At 46.7% G+C, this 13,742-nt stretch overlaps 2 protein-coding genes across 4 annotated transcripts in view; one reads left to right on the top strand and one right to left on the bottom strand.

The window, feature by feature from the left end:
- GGT1 (gamma-glutamyltransferase 1) overlaps positions 1-13,742 on the top strand; it is a 655,664-nt gene that overhangs the window by 18,202 nt on the left and 623,720 nt on the right. For 2 of the 3 annotated variants that reach the window (XM_085636056.1, XM_085636047.1), the window contains exon 1: positions 5,717-5,936. The exons of the other annotated variant lie outside the window; for it this stretch is intronic. The gene's annotated coding sequence lies outside the window, so the exon portion shown is untranslated. Of the gene's footprint in view, positions 1-5,716; positions 5,937-13,742 lie in introns of those variants that run through there. 3 annotated transcript variants of the gene reach the window in all.
- The window catches only part of LRRC75B (leucine rich repeat containing 75B), a 180,583-nt gene that overhangs the window by 80,815 nt on the left and 86,026 nt on the right, over positions 1-13,742 (bottom strand). The window lies entirely within an intron of this gene.

Below are 13,742 nucleotides of genomic sequence, written 5' to 3'. Positions count from 1 at the left end.
GTATCTCTAATGACAAGTATGAATGTCTAATGTATTCTCCCTTCTAGCAAAATAGTTTTTTTTGCTGTTGTGATTAGGTCATTGATAAAAGTAGTAAATGTTTTTATGTTTTAAAAGATTCTATTAAGCTTACCTTGATGAATTGCGAACAGGAAGGAAATGGTTTTGTGGACATGAACTGTTTTTTTATAGAAGTGTCTATGATTCAAACTATATAACTTTGTTCACATTTTTATTTTGCACATATTTATTGCAACATTGACTGGTTTTAAAAGAAATTTTATGTATCATAATAAAAATCCTTAATTTGCATACCTCTTAGCAATATCCTGGTGATTTTGGTGAAATTGGTCTTAGTGTTTGTTTTGTTGGAATGCTTGTGTTTAGTGAAACTGCAGATTTGACTTGCACCCACAGGGAAATCCCTTACTAGACTAATTATCTCAATATTCTTGACAAAACAGGGTCTGGCTGGGGTCGCTTGAGTGGTCAAGCATTTTAGATTTAGATCTATACTTTGGGGATAGTGATCCCTCGCAGAGATGCTGGAAGAACATGGAAGGTCTGTAGGAGGATAAAATGCAATCAATAACAATATTTTCCCCTCTACCATTGGGTGCACTTAAAATCGGCATAGGGAACACATATTTCATTGGAAAAAGCAAGATCATATTTGAATAGTAGTTCATTTACTTTATCTGCATAACTGCTATGCTTAAAATGAGATAGAGCAAAACTATGCATGTTTGTCAAACCATAGGCCTTACCACGGGGCGCAAATACATGTTAAAATCACCGCCCCAAAGGTCAATAACATCTTTTGTGCCATTATTACAAACCGTCTCCAACTCGTGCTCAAGTTGTCCTAAGATACTTAAGAGTTCGCTTGGTGGAACATTACTAGAAAAGTTAACCAATATAACTTGAGTAGTGGGCGAGATAACAATGTTGATCAATTGATAATACCAAGAAGTTGCCAGGGTAGATGCATTACAGAATGGCAGATATTTAGAAATGTAAACAGCTAGCGCACCCTTGGGTCTTCTGGCTTGTGTTGCAGTTGCAGGTAAATGTAAAGTCCTGTATCCTCCATTGATATGTATAGGTTCAACACTCCAGGTCTCCTGTAGACATAGGATCTGAAATTTGAAAACAAAGTTCACTCCTTTTGTGTTTTCGATCTTTCCACGCAACCCTGCCACATTCCATCACGGAGTTCTACATACTAGATCTTGGACACTTCGCTCGGGTGATTGGTTGGATATGGTCGCCCAGATTATCACTACAAGTAGGCGGGAAAAGAATGGTACTATCCAAAGACGGAGGTGGTGAAAGTGCGAAGAGGGGTTTGGGGCCGCCATGTATTCTCAGGTTAGCAGTTTTTAAGATGGCAACTGGTGGTATTTATTTCTACATCGAGTCAATCTATGCCAAATAAAGATCACAAACCTTCAAAACGATTTGAGGTTGGTATTACAAAATGGTGTGAGAAAAACTTCATGGGATCTGGTTCAGGACAATATAGTATTTACTAGCCTAGAGGACAGTCAGCACTACACAATCCCCTGACAGTTTTTTTGTGCCCTTACCTACCCATTTTACCCTTCTAACCATTTTAAAGTCATCAATAAGAGTTATGTTATGTTATTATGCGCACTACTACCCGGAGGTGTCTAGGCGCTCACGGTCTGCCATGCTGTGTCAGGAAAAGCTAATTTCTAAAACGCCATGTCTTGAGCAGTTTCCTGAACTCAAGTAGGGATGAAGTCTTCCTAAGGGAGAGTGGAAGGGCGTTCCATTCCTTTATAGTGTTGTAGCTGGAACTCCTTCCCCCTCCAGTTAGTCCTTTTGATTCTAGGGGTGGGCATCAGGTAGGCATTTGCTGAACGAAGCGATCTGTTGGGAGAATACCAGCTAAAAAGATCCAACAGAAATCGTGGTCCTTCTCTATGCAATGCCTTGTATGCAGTGCAAAGAGCCTTAAATTTGAACCGCTGACCAACTGGGGAGAGGAGTTGACCTAACGGCTAGGGTGTTCGACCTCGAATCTGGAGAACGGGGTTCGAGTCTCGGCAATGACGCTGAACATCCTGTGATTCTGGGCAAATCACTTAATCTACCCGTGCCAAAAAAAAAATGAATGTGTCCTCATGTAACGCAACTGGTGCTATGTAAAGCACTCTGATACCCGATTCGGGTCAAGTTCGCGCTATATAAAACTCTGTAAAATAAACTGGTAACCAGTGCAATTCCTGAATGCTTGCTCTGATAGACTGGCATTTAGGAACATCCAAGACCAGTCTAGCCGCGGCGTTTTGTACTGCCTGCAACCTTCTAATTAAATTGGTTTGTAAGTTAATATACAACCCATTACAGTAATCCAATTTTGATAAGACAAGGGAGGTCAGTACTGTTTTTCTTGTATTTATGGGGATAAAGGCAGGATTTTACGTACAATTCTGATAGTGGGGAAGGACCACCTTAGAAACTTGGGACGTCATGTTGAGTTTTTCATCTATGATGACCCCCAAATTCTTTGCCTTGGCTACTGGTGTAGGAGTAGAGCCTAGTGTGTCTGGCCACCAAACTGGTGACCACTGAGGGGAAAGGTTTCCAAATAACACCACCTCAGTTTTTCCAGAATTCAGCTTCAGGCAGTGCCTACCCATCCAGTTGCTCAGGGTGACCATACAGTCATGAAGTTTGATAAGAGTAGTTGATGTCCTTGTCTACTGCTGAAATAACCAACTGAGTGTCGTCGGCATAGGAGGTGGGAATTAAATCAAAGCTTCTAATCAAGGATGCTAATTCGGAAAAATAAATATTAAAAAGCGTAGGGCTTAAAGAGGACCCCAGAGGCACCCCGCATGGCAAAATAAAAGGTGCAGATTTAAAATTGCCCAATTACACAGATTGAGTTCGATCCGAAAGGAATGTAGTTAAAAGGCAGAGGGCCCTTCCCCCTATCCCTATGGTGTTTAAGCGTTTGACCAAAAGCGTATGGTCCACGGTATCAAATGCCACGTACAGGTCGCGGAGAACGAGGGCTGCCGACCCTCCCCCATCTAGAGTCTTATAGATTTCCTCAGTAGTTTTTATTAGAGCCGTCTCGGTACTATGACCCGCTCTGAAACCAAACAGACTCTGATCCAAGATTTGATTCTCTGCAATGAAGGTGGAGAGCTCAGTATTTAACAGTTTCTCAAAAAATGTTGCGGGAAGTGGGAGCCTTGCAATAGGACGGTAGTTGACTGGATCTGTTATGTCCAAATTCGCTTTTTTTAAAAGAGGCAGTATGCATGCCTGCTTCCATATCGAAGGAAAGAGCCCTGGTGATAGCATCAGATTAAACATATTAGTTAGAAGTGGACTAATAATATGACTGATGCTTTGATGCTAGGGGGACAGGGATCGTCTGGGGATCCTGATTTAGTTGACGAGAGAAGTGTAGCTATTTGAATGGAGGAGACCGAGGAGAAATCTACAAACAACACTTTGCCTGAAGCTACTTGTACTATGTCATTAGCGATAGATTCGTGCTTGGCAAATTGGTCATATATTTGGTCCACCTTGGATTTAAAGAAGTGGGCAAGAGTGTTACAAAAAATTTGATTTGAATTGGCGGTATAATCCTTGGGGACGGAAATTAGGTTTTTTATCGTTTTAAAGAGTTCCTTGCTGGACGTACTAGCCTTTTCAATTTGCATCATAAAGTATTGGCTTTTTTTCAGCAATTAACTTTTTCTTGTAATCTACCAGTATGGCTTTGTATTGATCTTTTTTTCATATGCTTCATAGTTTTTCCTACATCTTCTTTCCTGCCTTCTACAGGCTTGTTTATCTAATCGTAAGGCTTCCGTGAACCAAGGGGCTGATGGCACTTTCCTGTTTTTATTTATCACTGTGGTAGGTGCTACAATAGCAAAGTTGGACTTCAGCCATGCTGTGTAGTTTATGGCTGAAGCTTCTACTTCCCAGTTCAAAGTAGGTTGACTTTGTACTAGCTGGTTTTCCAGTGTGCTCTGGTCAATTTTATGCTATAGTCTGCCGAGGGTCTTACTGCTAGACGTATTACCAGTGTGAGATCTGGGCCGACTATAACTAAATAAGACAGCACAGTGGTCAGTCCAGGTCAGGGGCAAAATAGATATCTTAGAGATGGCTGGGTTGTTAGTAAACAGTCTGTCTCAAGTGTGTCCGGCTAAATGGGTGGGATCATATATAAGATGCTGCAGCCCTAATTCTGATGTGACGTCAAGGAGCTCCCTGGTGTCCCTATCATCTGGTAAATCAAGATGAAAACTCAGGTCATCTAAGATGGTGGAAAATTTAGATTGGAGCCCTAATTCTAATACAGGATGAACCTTAGTCAGAAAGCTATTTCTGGGGCCAGGTGGACGGTATATCAGTATTCCGTTAAATGTCTCTTGATCAAGAATAGAGATTTTAAAATGAATTGCCTCGCATTCTGGTGTGCCACGTAGGCTAGTTTTGCTACCCAACCAGTTAAGGGATTTGTTTCTCATAGCTTCCGAAGCTCAAATTCATCCTCTTGTAAAGTGGGCACGTTTGCTACAATGACAGCATATGGTGTAGCGCAGCAGGGGGTAAGTCCAGTATCTCCCCAGGCCCACCCACCTTACCTGCCGGTAATTTGTTACAATACTGACCATTCGCTTGAACAGAAAAAGGTAACCTGTAGGGAATTACGAGAAAGGTGTTACTTCTTCCAACAGGGGTAGGTGGGATAACATGATCTGCCACACATATGTTTGCAGGCTTCTTTCCTCAAGCCGCAGAAGTGTATTATTCTGCAACTCAAATGATCCTCATAGCACGGAAGAAGCATCCTATCTAAAGTCTACACAACTACCAGTGCTTAACTGGTGCTGCGCTTGCATGAGGTGGACTCCAGAACTCATTTTTGGGAACCAGTACTTTTGCATCATAACAACTTTGCCAAAGAGAAAGGGAAAACCAGAAAAGAGGAAGCAGCAACAAAGAGCAAGATGAAGAGATAGGAAGTGTCCCTAATGCTTTTTCGAGCCGATGGGTCTTGTTCAGGGGTAGTTATGGCACACCTGTAATCAAGAAACTGCAATGGGGCGTGGCCAAGCGGTCCGACACGGCTGACGCGCTGTAACGTCGCTCCCGTTGCCCACAATCCTCCATTAATCCTGCCATCCTGCGGTCACTACACTACGCCGAGCGTCTGGGAGACGTGGCACAGCTAAGGGACTGTAAAGTACTGAGGCAAGTCGAGAGTGAAATAAAGCAGTACTTTATTGTATAAATCGCAAACACAGACTCATAATTACAGAGGTCACAACAGGGACTCCGGCGTTGTCGACTCTGGGTGCCGTTCCCGTAGTGGTGCGATTGTCCCGGTCTGTGTGCTTGAGCCCCGGAGCCGGCCCACGTGCGTCCTGCGCCCCGACGGCAGACCGGCCGCCGCGAGCTGTGGGCTGGCGCGGGCTGTGTGTGCCTGTAGGCTGGTGGCCCTAAACGAATATGTGATCGTCTGTGGCCCGGAGATCCTACCGTACTCCGTCCGCGTGCAGAGCGGACCACAGATCACTGGGGATGGCCTGCTCCGGGGCTGCGCGGGCCGGGGCTGCGCAGGCCGCGCCTCTTGCTTCGTCGCTGCCCAGCCGACCCTGAGGTGTGCTGCGCGACGTCAGGAGTTGGATCCGACCGCGAACCAGCTGCCATTTCCGGGTGCAGATAGAATCGCGGACTTGCCTCGGGCGGCCGAGTCTGTTGTGGGACGTGCCACGGCGGACCTGGGTGTGCCGAGGGCCCCCCTCCTGCCTCCGTTCTTCTTGCCTGCAGTGGGGCCCTGAGCGTACGGCATGCCGACTCCCGGCCCACCTGTATTGCCGTGACCATTTGCCACCCTGTAGGCCCTGGCTGGGACTGCGGACTTCTCGACGGCGGTGAGTGTCCTCTCCAGATCCCCACGGGCTGTCTTGACTGTGCCCTCTGTGAGTCATTACTGTGGTGGAGACTGGGTGTGGAGTGTGTGCGTGGTCTTCGGCCTGCGCTTCTCTGGCAGGGCCCTGGTGAGTGTTCTGGGCCCCGTGCTTCCTCTGCTGCTCTCTCTCTCTCTGCTGGGGGGTGCCTCTCAGTTGGTGTGCTACCCCAGGGACTCCTAGCCTACGTATTTTGTCGCCCGCCTGGGGCTGGAGGACACTACCGCCCTGCCTTTTGCTGTGTGCCCCACTGACTTCCTCACCTGCTTGGACAGAGGTGGCTCCGGCTTGGAGTCTGCTGCGCGGCGGACGGGCTGGGGACACCCGCTAGGGGGGTGAGGGGGTCACCACCGAAGGAAGTGGACAGGCTAGGTCCTGGTGCGAATTGTGGGTGTCGGGCCACCCCCCACCCCGGTCGCTGCTCCCGGCTGCCCTGGGGTAGTCTCCTGCGCTTCGAGTTGAAGTCTGGAGACCTACTGGCACACCACCTGTTTTGGACTGGCATCCTCAACTACCTCCCTCCTGCCTGCTTCATGATGGCTAAGGATAAGCCTACCTGTGCCACGTCTAAGTAGTCAATCATAGACAAATGCACGGGTGCTGCTGGGTCCTGAGACGCCGCAGCTTCTATCCCTGCCAATGCTGCACCCTTGGCTGCTATTACACAGTCGAGAGATGCCTTGGAGGCCAAAATCGGCGCGGTGGAGTCCGATGTCATGCTCCTTCACCAGGACCATTGCAACGCGGTCCAATGAATTACTGAAGCAGAAACGTGGATCTCTGCGACACAGAGGACACAGTGACCACCCTTCAGAAGAAGGTGTCTGGCCTGGAGTCATTGACGCACGGCCTGGCGGCTAGAGTGGAGGACATGGAGGGCCGAACTCGACAAAACAGCCTCTACTTCGTGGGCTTTTCGGAGGGCTGTGAGACCAATGACGCTGCGGCCTTCCTAATTAAATGGCTTACGGAGTGGCTCCGGGGTGACACCCTTTCCTCTCGTTTCATCATTGAACGGGCGCATCGTGTTTTACAGCAGAAGCCGCCCCCAAGGGCACGTCCCCGTCTGCTGATCGCCCGCTTTCTCAACTACAGAGACAGGGATACGATTATCCAACAGGCTCGGCTCAAAGGAGTCCTTACATATTCCTCCCAGCCCATCATGATCTTCCCTGACTACACTAAACTGGTTCAACAGCGGCAGCAGTCATTCACTGAGGCCCGCCTGCGCGGCCTGAAAATTCAGTACTCCTTGCTATTCTCAGCCCACCTCCGTGTCTCATACAATTCACTAACCTACTTTTTCAACTCCCCTGAAGAAGTCTTCAACTCGACGGACAAATCCATTCCGAGCAAGTTCAACAGCCCTCCTGGAGCAGACTCTGTCGCCTCATCGGTGGGTTCCGGCCGGAACATGTCCAGCCTCAACGTGAAGCAACAGCGCAGGTCGGGCTCGAGACGGAAATCACAACCTCGTGATAGTTCCCGCAGACGTGCAACGGTGTGTAGCCAATCCCAATCGCCTACGTGAGAAAGAAACGCTCTTGAATCGTACCTGTGACATACCTCTCTCGATGGCAACTTATATGTCGCCTACTTAGGTTCCTGTACAATCGAGCGAGACTGTGGGCGCTCTACCACAAAGACCAACGCATCCCCAGAGGATTACGAATTTCTTTGAAGCCTACCCTCTGTCGGAACAACCCGAAATTCACGGAACGATGGTACGCCATCCTCAATCGTTGTTCACTGGATTTAATTCTTCTCATTGTAGAAGAACTCTCAAAAGTCATCGATGATCTAGACAAAGAAATTACACAGATCTCACGCAACCTAGAGAATAACATGTCCAAAGAAGATCTCGATAAATCTCTTGCTGACATCAATATACAATTAGATAAGTACACCAAAGAGATAAATGATAGAAAAATCAGAAAATATAGACGTGACACCATGGACTATAAACTGGGTGAGGTTTATAGTTGGGCAGAAGTTTATGCCCAACGCAGACAACAAAGACCATACAACAACCCGTCCTCGGATGAAGGGAGTTCTACAGATGGTTCTACCTCTCAAAGAGGGAACATTAACTATGGCAGACCACCTAGGAACACTGCATCACCGAAACCATCTGATAATGTCCCCCTAACCGCAGCTTCGACTTCTGGTGTTTCTTTTTTAGAAACAGGCCAAACCGTCAACGTCGAACCAGGCGGGGCAGAAACTCCAAGAGAAACAACAACTTCAATCGCTCAAGCCACCAGGAGCAAAAAACCCTCGTGATCAACATCTCTAAAATCAACTTATCTCAATTACAATTGTCCACCCTGGAACGTGGGACTTCTTTTGTCCCAACATATAATTCCACCGAATTGGAAACCGAGATAAGTTTATACAAATTCTTGAGAACCTTGAGACTTCGACACTTTTTTTCTAATGTGTGCCCTCCAACTAGCACACCCACACGACATGCTTGCAAAGAGTTAAGAAGCAAAAGCACATTTGTGGCTCCTGTCAGTCACAAAATACTTGACTCCTTTGAAACCATCACTTTGAATTCCATCAGAGAGATCTTCAAAAAACCCCACTCTAAATACAATAACTTCAATCTTAAGGAATCCAGAGCACTCAACCAAATTGTTAACAACCCGGAAATCACGTGCTGTAAAGCTGACAAAGGCGGTGCACTTGTTGTCATGGACAGTGACTTCTACCACACCAGTGTAAGTGAACATGTCAATGATAAGAATCTATACATGAAATTACCCAATGATCCTACTGGTGTCTTTGCCAATACGCTTAAAGTCATTCTGGACAAAGCACTCACTATGGGAACGATCACAGACAAGGACCACAAATATCTCACACAACCCCATCCTAAATGCCCTAGCATCCATATGCTCCCTAAAATTCATAAGGATGTACACAAGCCTCCTTTTCGTCCCATCGTTTCAACAAAAAACTCTATCCATGAGCCTACCGGCAAGTTCATTGATCTTTACCTACAAGACATTGTTACATCCATGTCTACTTACCTGCGTGACACCACTGATTTTCTGAAGCGCCTCCAAGAGGTCACCATTGAACCAGACAAAGTATACACTCTGGTAACCATAGATGTATGTGCCCTGTACACATCGATTCCGCACAATAGGGGCTTGGAAGCCATAGAATCTTTCTTACTACACCATCCCATCGATGACACTTTGAAAGTTCTGATACTTGAACTTCTGCAGTATACGTTGTACCACAGTTACTTCTCATACAACAACGAATACTATCTCCAACTCGTTGGAACATCAATGGGAAATTGTGCTGCTCCCAGCTACGCCAACCTGTTCATGCACCGGATGGAACTAGATCACATCTTGAGTCACAACAAATGGATCAACAACATTCTCACCCTATGGAGGTACATAGATGACATTTTCCTCATTTGGATTGGCCAACCTGATGACATTTTGGAATTTCTGAAACACATAAACTCTTTGGATGATCATATAAAGTTCACTCATTCCATCAGTCCTCAAAGTTTGCCATTCCTGGACGTCCAGGTTACATTACTCAACAACAAACTGACAACTAATCTATTCGTCAAAGCCACGGACAGGAACAATGCTTTAATGTTCACCAGTTGTCATCCGACACCACTCAAAACTCATTTGCCATATTCTCAGCTTCTAAGGGCTAAAAGAATCTGCTCAGAATCAGAAGCCTATGTAAGTTCTGAAGAAAAAATACTACATAAGTACAGAGACAGAAAATATCCCGAGGTCACATTACAAGCAGCAAAAACCCGAGTGGCCACCAAAACTCGGGCAGAACTTCTAAGAACCAACATCAAATTAACTGACGAACAGAGACCAGTTTTCGTCTCCAAATACTCAACCAGAAGCAAGGCCATTAAAAACATCATCCTCAAGAGTTGGGATATGATTCGCTTTGAACCAGACTTTCATGGCATTTTCAACACCAGACCACTCTTTGCATACCAGAGAGCTAAAAACTTAAAGAACATTCTTGAGACCGAACCTATTGATACTTCCACCAACTACTGCGGCACCATACCGTGCCACAATTGCAGTCATTGTCACAACATAATTCCGGGCAATATCTTCAACCATCCATCGTCAGGAAAAGCCATCAAATTGAGAACCAACGCCACTTGTGATTCTATGAACTTAGTGTATCTACTCAAATGTCCCTGCGGACTGCCTTATGTAGGCAAAACCGAACGAAAGATTAAAGTTCGCTTAACCGAACACAAAAGCAAGCACTATCAGGAACAGATCAACTAAAGCACCATTAGCTGCTCACTTCACCACACACCAGCACAACGTGAGCCAACTGAAGTTCCTTGTTTTGGAGGTTGTCCCACTGAAAGCAGGGGTAGATAACAAGAAACTACTACTCCAAAGGGAAACAGTGTGGATCAAGAGACTGGATGCCTGCCAGCCTAAGGGGCTTAATGACAGACTGGAATATAGTTGCTTCTTATAGATAATCGTTTTCCCAACCCATATACATTCATTTGTTTTCTGTCTGAAATCACATGCTTACATTGTGTTTTTCCACGTTCTCACCTTCCCTACTCTCCCCTCTTCTTCTGTTTAAGTGGTTTCTCACTGCAATTTTTCGCTTCGTTTTCGTCTGACTTTGTACACTCTATTTTCCCCCTGTCTATAATCTCTCTGGTAGAATTTTCCCTACCTTTTTTATTTTTTCTCAAACTTCTGGTCTTTGTCATTTACTCCAGCTGTTTTTCCACCTTTTTTTGTTTCACTTACTATTCACTTATACCTTCTGTCTATTTTTCATCCATTCACCGTTATATCAGCAAGGCTACTACTGTGTATGTATACCACCCAGAGCCCATTTTAAGATGGCCGCCACTTTCGAGTATTAGTGTCGTGTAAGCTCACGCAAATTTTCGGCTTTTATCCTCACCCGAAACGTTGGATTAATGTTTCACAACACTTTCCTGTGTACTTTATGATGTTTCTAACTTGATTGAGTATTTACAGATACGACATTTCCACCCACCCACACTTTCGTGAGTCCGTCTTTTACTCTCACGGCAGTTTATTTCCTTCCGCATCACCCTCGTTTGTTCACCAACCTTTGGCAACACGGCGCTTGGCGCGTTGCGACTCTGACCCATCGGTAAGCGTTTTTCCTCCTCACCCTTACTCGTATGGCTATTTCTTTCACTGGTACTTCGCTAAAACTCCACCATTTGAAGTTCCAGTTTCCGATTGTCACCAACTTTACACGCACGCAACGGTTCTCGGATCTATCGGGTGCTTTCCGTTTTTTTTCATCTATGACACGGTGATTTCTCTTTAACTCCTGACAACACGATATGGTCGACACTGGCTCATTTTTCGCTTCTTTTCCTTTTTTTCAGTCGTCAATTTAGACATGCATGTTTTCATTTCACCCACATAGAACGTTGTATTTATCTGTGGTTGCGAGCTCCCCTTCCTGATATCGATTTATTTACTTGCAGATTCTTCGCTATCCCCTGACGAAGGGCTCCGCCCGAAATGCATAGGGATAATGCATAGATCCATGGATGTTGTTTAAATCGTTTTCCTTAATGCTTCGTTTCACAAAGGAGTTACTATGAAGATTTAATATGTGACCCACTAAATAAACGACCTTTCAAGCATGATTACCTCGATTACACGTGTTTGAACTATACGAAACGTACTGATGTAATTAGAATTTAGGAGTTTTTTCTCCAACCGGAGTGCCCCTGGAAACAGTGTAAGCCCCCCTTGCACTCCTTCGTCTGGCGCTCTAATGTACACATGTTTTATTGGGATACATTGGCTGGAAGCTGACCCTAACCCCCGTTGGGGGTGGGAAGCTCGCCATGCCGAAACTGATGCTTCATCGTTATTGAGGTATTAGGGAGGGAGGGAGGGTTGGGTTTTTGGAAAACTTATGTTTTCTGTTTGTGTCACAGTCCTATATATCCTTCCTAGGCTCCGCTCGCATTATACCCGCTTGCTGGTCCATTTGCATGACATACACCCGGCCTGATGGACGTTCAGGCTAGGGGCTTGACCATTATTAGTTGGAATGTTCGCTGCTTACTAGATAAGATCAAGAGAGGGGCGGTGCTCCGTCAGGTCAAGCGACATGAGGCTGACATCCTAATGCTGCAAGAGACAAACCTATTAGGTAATCAGATGCTCTGCCTGGTGCGTTTTAGGTTCACTCAGACCTACCACTCTGGATTCACTAGGGGCTCTGGGGACGTGGCGATACTAATCCACCGCAAACTGCCATTTGTTCATGACCTGTCCTGGTTTGATTCTCAGGGCAGGTATTTGGCAGTGTCCGGCACGCTTTATGGTGAGGGGGTCACTCTGGTCTGTGTGTATGCCCCCCTCCCTTATCGTCGTCCTTGGTGGAGCGGATTCCTCCCCTTTGAGCTGAGCTTCCACAGGTCTACTGTTGGCCGGGGGGACTGGAACGACGTTATGTGCCCCTCCATGGACAGATGGCGCAGCACAGGGCAGCAGACTGACACGCGCAAGTCAAAACTCCATGCGCTGACTCAGGGATTGGGATGAATAGATGCCTAGCGACATATGCATCCTACTGAAAATGCATACACATACTTTATAACCACACACAACTCCTTTTCGCGCCTTGATTATATATTCATATCTGCTCATCACGCCCATAAACTCCAGACGGCAGAGATCTTGCCCAGAGGCTTGTCTGATCATTCTCCACTTGCACTGGTCATGCGTTTCGGCCCAAACCGTTCCCCGCCCCGCTGGCGCCACTCGACATGGCTGCTACTGGATGATCCCTATCATCAACAGATGTTTGCAGCCCTCACTGACTACTTTACATACAATGTTGGGAGGGTGGACTCCCCAGGGACCCCTTGGGAAGCCATGAAACCGACTTTGCGGGGGAGGACATCCCCTTCTGCACTGCGCGGTGTAGACTGCTATGCAAGAGGCTAGTCCGTACTGATGCGCAGATCCTGGACCTGGAGCGTAGGAGCAGGGCAGCAGATGGCGCGGCGGCTCGCTGCCAACTCCCCGTAGCCCAACGGCTCTACGCCAGCGACCTCCTGGGCGAAGCCAAACTGTACTAGCTTACAGCCGCATTTACCAGTGGGGTGACAAATCTAGCGCCCTATTGCATCTTCTGTGCAATCACGCATCGACCAGCGACCCTCCCTGCAATCCGAGGACCGTTGGACAAGGTGCTCACAGACCCGACCTACATCGCGATCAGCTTTGCTGAGTATTATACAAATCTTGACGCTCCACGGGAGACCTTGTCAGTGGCCACCGTTGACCGTTTCTTGGTTGACTTGCCCCCGCAGTCCCTGCCAGACTCAGTGCGTGATGACTTAGATGCCCCAATCACCGCATAGGAGGTCCAAAGTGCCCTCGCATATAAGGTGCCGGGTCCCAACGTTTTTTCGTGTGAATTTTATAAGAAATACTCATCCCAGCTCTCGGTGGACTATTTGGCTGCTCTACAAGCTGCCGCGGAGGACGGCCGTCTTCCGGCTGACTGGCGTCATGCCGAGATAATAGTCTTCCCTAAGCCTGGCAGGCCCCCAAAGCTGCATGCGTCGTATAGACCTATTTCTTTACTCCATATCGAGGCCAAACTCCTGGCCAAAATCATTGCCAATTGTATTGTCCCACATATCACTACACTGGTCCACCCTGACCAGACTGGTTTTATGGCCGATCGTTCCACCCGTCACAATATTCATCGCGTGCATAA

This window comes from Triturus cristatus, chromosome 11 (genome assembly GCF_964204655.1).
Source record: "Triturus cristatus chromosome 11, aTriCri1.1, whole genome shotgun sequence".
Classification (NCBI taxonomy): Eukaryota; Metazoa; Chordata; class Amphibia; order Caudata; family Salamandridae; genus Triturus; species Triturus cristatus.
The sequence above is the reverse complement of the archived record's forward strand: the minus strand, read 5'-3'. Positions and strand labels throughout refer to the sequence as shown.